Genomic DNA, 6541 nt, shown 5'->3' with positions numbered 1-6541 from the left:
TGTCATGATTGGGAAATGCACAGAACTCCAGAAGGAAACCAGGCACGTCTGGCCAATTAGGGAGGCTTGGGAGACAGCAGGTCCACTCGGAGGGTCCTGAGAACTCCGTACCTCGGACTCAGGGTTTCTGTGCACCCTTCCATGCCTCGATCGGGGTGGAGAGATCCAGCCCAGACTCTGCGTTTGTTTTCAGGGCCCTTCCCCTGCTCAGAGCTTGGTAGAGAGCCAGAGACTATCAGAGGCCCTCTGTAGGGTCATTTTCTTTTGAAATGTTCAATGAACATCCTATGTCATCAATGACTTCCACTCTCCTTGTCCAGGAACTACATTTTAAGTCGGCCTGAGAGCTTAGCCCAAGACTCCCTTTTCTCTTGGTGCCGCTGAGAGAGGACAGTCTCCAACAAGGGGTGGCTGGCTGTGCTGCCTGCTAACTGTGCCCATGACAAAGTCATTTCACCTCATGAAGGGTCATCTGGAAAAGGGATAATGCCCCTGACCTTGAACAACACAGGTTTGAACTGCATGAGCCCACTTACACGTGGATTTTTTTTTTTTTGATAAATACAGTACAGTACTGTAAATGTATTTTCTAGTCCTTGTGATTTTATTTATTTATTCATTAAAAGTGGTCTCTACACCCAACATGGGGCTTGAACTCATGACCCCGAGATTAAGAGTCGCTTGCTCTACTGACTGAGCCAGCCAGGTGTCCCTTTTATGGTTTTCTTAATAACGTTTTGCTTTCTCTAGCTTGCTTTACTGGAAGAACATAGCCTCGAATACATACGACATATAAGGTGTGCGTTAATCGACTGGTTATGTGATCAGTAAGGCTTCCGGTCACTAGGAGGCTATTTGAAGTTAAGTTTTCTGGGAGTCCGAAGTTACATGCGGATTTCCGACTTGTGGGAGGCGCGGGTGGGGTTGGCGCCCCTCCCCCCATGCTGTTCAGGGCCTACTGTATACAACCCCACAGAACTGTCCAAGTGTTACCCAAATAAAGCCAGTCCCTCCCTTCCCCTGCCTGGTTTACGTGTGAGGTAACAGAAGGCTAGTGAACCTGCCTCTAGAAACATCAACCCAGAAAAATAAAAGACCATTAGCAGATCTTCCTTTGAAGGGCATACGGCTGCCGTATTCTACACGGCGATTCTCAGTTTCTCAGACTCTAGTGTGGAGGCCACTCCCCACCCGCTCTGTGGTTCCTGTGAGAGAACAGGCTACCGTCTTGTCCTCTCTCACTACCGGGTTACTCTTGCCTCTGTCTCCCTCCTGGAAACCTCCATGGGACTTCAGCCCCCACGCCTGCCCCACACCACACTCGAGGACACAGACAGCAGGCGAGCCAGCCCAGGCTTCCTCCTCCTGCCTCACTCACTCTCCCGAAAAGGCAGCTTCCAGAAGTTTTCCATGCCCCTGAGAAGTGTGGTTCTTTGCTCACTCTCTGTGGGAGACGACGTGTTGGTGTGTCCCCGGATGCAGGTGCTGAAGCCTCCTCTGCCCGGATGTTGCTATTAGGAGGTCGGGTCTTTGGGAGACAATTAGGTTTAGATGAGGTCGGGAGGCTGGGGCGCCCAAGATGGGAGTCGTATGCTTGTATGAAGAGAAAGGGATCCGAGCTCTCTCTCCGTCACACGGCAAGATGGCAGGGCCTACCCACCACCAAGTGAGCCCTGTCGCCAGCAACCACATCTGCTAGCACTTTGAACTCGGACTTACAGCTCTGGCATGGGGACCAAAAAATCAACGTCTGTGCTATTTTGTTATAGCAGCTTGGGCTAAGACACCCTCACTGCTTCTTTCTCAAACCATCTTTATGGGGATTACCTGATAAATGTAATTCTCCACCATGTTGCCTGAGGATTAAGGGGAAGGGAAGTAAGTAGAATGCCAGTTGTAGAAGCAAATAGTAAGCCGGATTCCGGATCACGGATTTAGTACTCGTCAAAAAACCGGAAGAGTTGGTTAACCATAGTCGGTTAACAATCTATTTCCTTGTTGAAATCTGCCTCTCTTGGGTTCCTTGTTGGTGCCGGTTTTGTAGGATGTGGGACGGGAAGATGTGCTTCCTCATTTCCAGGCCCTCATTGCCAGCGACAGGTCACGCTCATTCTGTGCTCACGGTCCGGCTCAGTTTTCACTCTGGGCACTCAGTGGGATTTCAGTGATATCCAAATGATTTCTACAGGGTTTGCTCCTTCTAACATAGCCTGGAAAATACCAGGTGCTATAGACAGAATGCTTGTGTCCTCCTGAGATTCACACGTTGAATCCTATCCCCCAGTGACATTATTAGGAGGTGGGCCCCCTGGGATGTGAGGAGGTCATGAGAGTGTGAGCCCCCATGAACAGGCTTGATCCCCTTATAAAAGAGATCCTGGAGCACTCCCTTCCTCTTCTGACATGAAGACAGACTAAGACATCACACAGGCTTGCTTATTCGTATGGCAGCTTCGTGGTCCTATAGTTGCATTCAAATAAATAGCAGACTGACAAATAAGAAAAGGAGAGAGTAAGAAGGAACCTGGAGAGAACAGCTGGCTGGCCGGCTGATGGGCTGCCCTGACAGGTACCCAGACCATCATGGGCCCAGCTTGGGTTTTCTTCTCAAAATTCACCCAGGCCCGGGACAAATAAATCTGTTCACACCTATTTCATCTGTTCACCAGGTCTCTGAAGCCCCACCCCCCAGGGAGGAGGGCTGTCTCTACAATCTGGTCTACCCACCTCCTGCCACAGACTGGGGGTGCAGAGAGCCCCACATCTACCTTGTCTCTCTCCAAGGAGATCCTAATCTCCTGCAGGGCTGAGTCATTGCCTGCGTGTCTAGACCAACGTTCCTTCCACTGAGAATTCAGTGTGACTGCCTCCCAGTCCCTGCATATCCTCCTGCCTCTGGGAAGGGTGTGTTCCCTAGAGTTGTACACATCCTTGTTCGTGCCGAGCATCTCTTTCTAGTTATGTTACCTACCTCTAGCAGTCTGCAATATGTCTGGTCCATGCTTCCTCCTGCTAGGCTGAAATGCTACCTGGTTGACCATAGGCTCCTAGAAGCAGCGATGTCTTTGGACAAGACTTTGGATTCCACAGTTGACTGTGAATCTGAGAATCAGGTCTATGTGTGACCTTGAACCTGAACCTGATTACGTTTGAACCAGCAATCTGGAGTTAGGAATGACTCAACTCTAAAATGGTGCTGATTGGGGTGCCTGGATGGTCCAGTTGGTTGGGCATCTGCCTTCAGCTCAGGTCACGATCCCAGAGTCCTGGGATCAAGCCCCACATCAGGCTCTCTGCTCAGTGGGGAGCCTGCTTCTCCCTCTCCCTCTGCTGCTCCCCCTGCTTGTGCTCATGCACTCTCTGTCAAATTAAAAAAAAAATCGTAAGATGAAGCTGACCCCCACAAACGTGGGTCTCCAAGCCAACCCTGGAAATGAACCCTCCCCAACCAGGACTGGTTCCTTCAAAACAACGGAGTGAGCACTCCAGCCCTGAGCATGTTTGTCTTACTGCCAGAATGTTTCCCTTCTTGCTGGGGCTGAGCACCACATCTCTGGGAATGGACTTACCCTAGGACTGAGGATCTCTCCTCATAGTAATGAGAATACTAATGCCATATTATATTTTATTTAGGATTTTTGACTGGACAGTCTTAAGTGGGAATGACATAGTTTTCTTTGGGATATATTTAATAGGTATCACTACTGTACTGGCTCATACAAGAAATTTGAAGCAAGCTTCCCTTCATTTTCTATGCCCTGGAACAGCACATCAGGATTTGCTGGCCCCAAGGGTTTGGTAAAATTCCCCTGTGGACCTACTGTTTTGGACAGTAGGACTTGGATCTTCTTTCTGATTTCTCCTGTGATAGTTGGTCTATTTAAATTCCATAACTTGTCTAAAGCCCATTTTAAGAAATTATACTGTCCTCCAAATTAGCTCCTTGGTCCAGATTTTCTGACATATTTGATAAAACTCAACAAAGTCTTCTTTCAATACAACTTTCCTTTCCTCTGTGTCTGGAGCTATTTGCCTTGGTTCCATACTTGGTGTATTTGTACTTTCTTCTTGTTTTCTTGTTTAACCAAGAGCTTACCTATTTGCTTTCAAACAATCAGCTCCTCAGTTTATTTTTTTTAATTAATTAATTTTCAGCATAACAGTACTCATTGTTTTTGCACCACACCCAGTGCTCCATGCGATACGTGCCCTCTCTATTACCCTCCACCTGGTTCCCCAATCTCCCACCCCCTGCCCCTTCAAAACCCTCAGGTTGTTTTTCAGAGTCCATAGTCTCTCATGGTTCATCTCCCCTTCCAATTTCCCTCAACTCCCTTCTCCTCTCCATCTCCCCATGTCCTCCATGTTCTTTGTTATGCTCCACAAATAAGTGAGACCACGTGATACTTGACTCTCTCTGCTTGACTTACTTCGCTCAGCATAATCTCTTCCAGTCCCGTCCATGTTGCTACAAAAGTTGGGTATTCATCCTTTCTGATGGAGGCATAATACTCCATCGTGTATATGTACCACATCTTCCTTATCCATTCATGCGTTGAAGGGCATCTTCGTTCTTTCCACAGTTTGGCGACCGTGGCCATTGCTGCTATAAACATTGGGGTACAGATGGCCCTTCTTTTCACTCCATCTGTATCTTTGGGGTAAATACCCAGCAGTGCAATTGCAGGGTCATAGGGAAGCTCTATTTTTAATTTCTTTCCTCGGTTTATTTTTAATTCTATATTTTTCTGTTTTACACACCATCATTTTAGGCTTTTATCTTTATTCATTACATCCCTCTGCTTTTCTACGCTATATTTTGTTGTATTTCTACCTTCTTGTGCAGGTGCTTAGTTCATTTTGTTTATTCTAACTCTTTAATTAATATGATCATTTAAATTCATGATCTTAGGAATGTGTAGCTAAATCCCATGGGTTCGGATTTGTCATTTTCACTTTCAGACTCTCACAGGTATTTTCTATTTTGTTCTTGTTTTTCTCTTTGATACAAATGTTCTGTAAGCCTTTAAAGATTTCCAGGGAGTACGAATATTTTATTTTCTGTTTTATCATTAAATCCTAGTTTTATTGAATTGTGATTATATAATATTATCCATATGGCTCTATGTATTGGGATATATTAAGATTTGCCTGTGGCCTAAAATATAGCCAACCATGAATGTTCCTTCCAAGGTCACTTGAAAAGTTGTAATCTCTGTTTCAGGATACAGAGTTTAATATATTAGATCTACCACAATAAATTCATAACATATTAGTGATATATTACTAATTATGTTACTATTACTATTTTATTAGTAATATATCACTAATATGCTAATATATTATCCAATATACTGAATATTAACTATATACTATACTAATAACCTATCTAATATTAATTTTATATCTATAATAGGATAGAATGTATTTTTAGGTCTTTTCTATGCTCTTTTACCTCCTGTGGTCTTAGTCTGGCAAAGACCATCAATTATTTCCAGCTTTTTATTCTTTTTATATCTCCTGTAGTGTTTGCTATGAATAATGAAGTTATGATATTTGGTGCATAGATACTCCTCTATTTTTTCCTCTTTGTGAATCGCAACTCTTATGATTATAAAAAAAAATCTTTTGAGCAGTGCTTTTTGCCCTGAAATCAGTAAGTCTGTGATCCCTGACTTCTTGATGTTTGTGTGTTCCTAGCGGGTCTTTCCCGCTCTCGTGTTGCAAGCTCCCGGAGCGAGTATCTTCGCGCCTTCCTGTGCGGACAGAGCGGGGTCAGGGCCGGTGCCCCGACCCCGAGGCGCAGTTTCCCGAAGAGCGCGGCCTGGTCATCCTTCACTCACGGAGCATGTTCCACCTCGGTTCTTGGTGCTGCTTTGCTACACTTTGGTTTTGTGACTCTTCCAGACTGCTCGCTCGTGCCCTTGCTTGACTCTGCAGTCGTGTGTCTGGTTCTGATCCCTGGAAAGGTTCGGTTCTAGTCCTGGGGTCTGTGATCATAAGGACGAGGTTACCTGATGTCCTCAATCGTCCCTTTCTTTAGAGTGTCAGTTAACTAATTCCCTCTCGTATTTCTTTCTTTTCTCCCTTTTCCTAATCCCCAGACTTTAGCTGATTATATTTCTTCTATGCTCCTTTGTGGGAAGATGTGTATTTTGAGCCCTAATATTTGATTTGTTAGCTCGAAATATTTTTACGCCTCCTTATGGAGGTGAAAAATCATATTTACACGAAATCCCATTTCCCGTTTGCTCCCGCTTTTTGTTGCATCGTTTTTAAGTTGTGGGGCTTCATCCCACGGACGTTCTCCTGCGCCCCCGGGACCCCATCCGCGGGCGACTGGCAGCAGGTGCCCCGCGCCTCCCGCCCTCGGGGACTTACTCTCAGCTCTGCGCTTAGACATGCACGGCTCTGATGAACGCGAACGGAGGCTTGGAGGGGGCCCTCTCCTATCAGAAAGCAGAGGACTCCCCAGGAGGGTGTGTGCAGCCTTCGGACCGTTTCTCCTCCTCACCATCGGGGTCACTGCCGGGCTCTCCCC

This window comes from Meles meles, chromosome 7 (genome assembly GCF_922984935.1).
Source record: "Meles meles chromosome 7, mMelMel3.1 paternal haplotype, whole genome shotgun sequence".
Taxonomy (NCBI): Eukaryota; Metazoa; Chordata; class Mammalia; order Carnivora; family Mustelidae; genus Meles; species Meles meles.
This window is presented reverse-complemented; position numbering follows the sequence as displayed.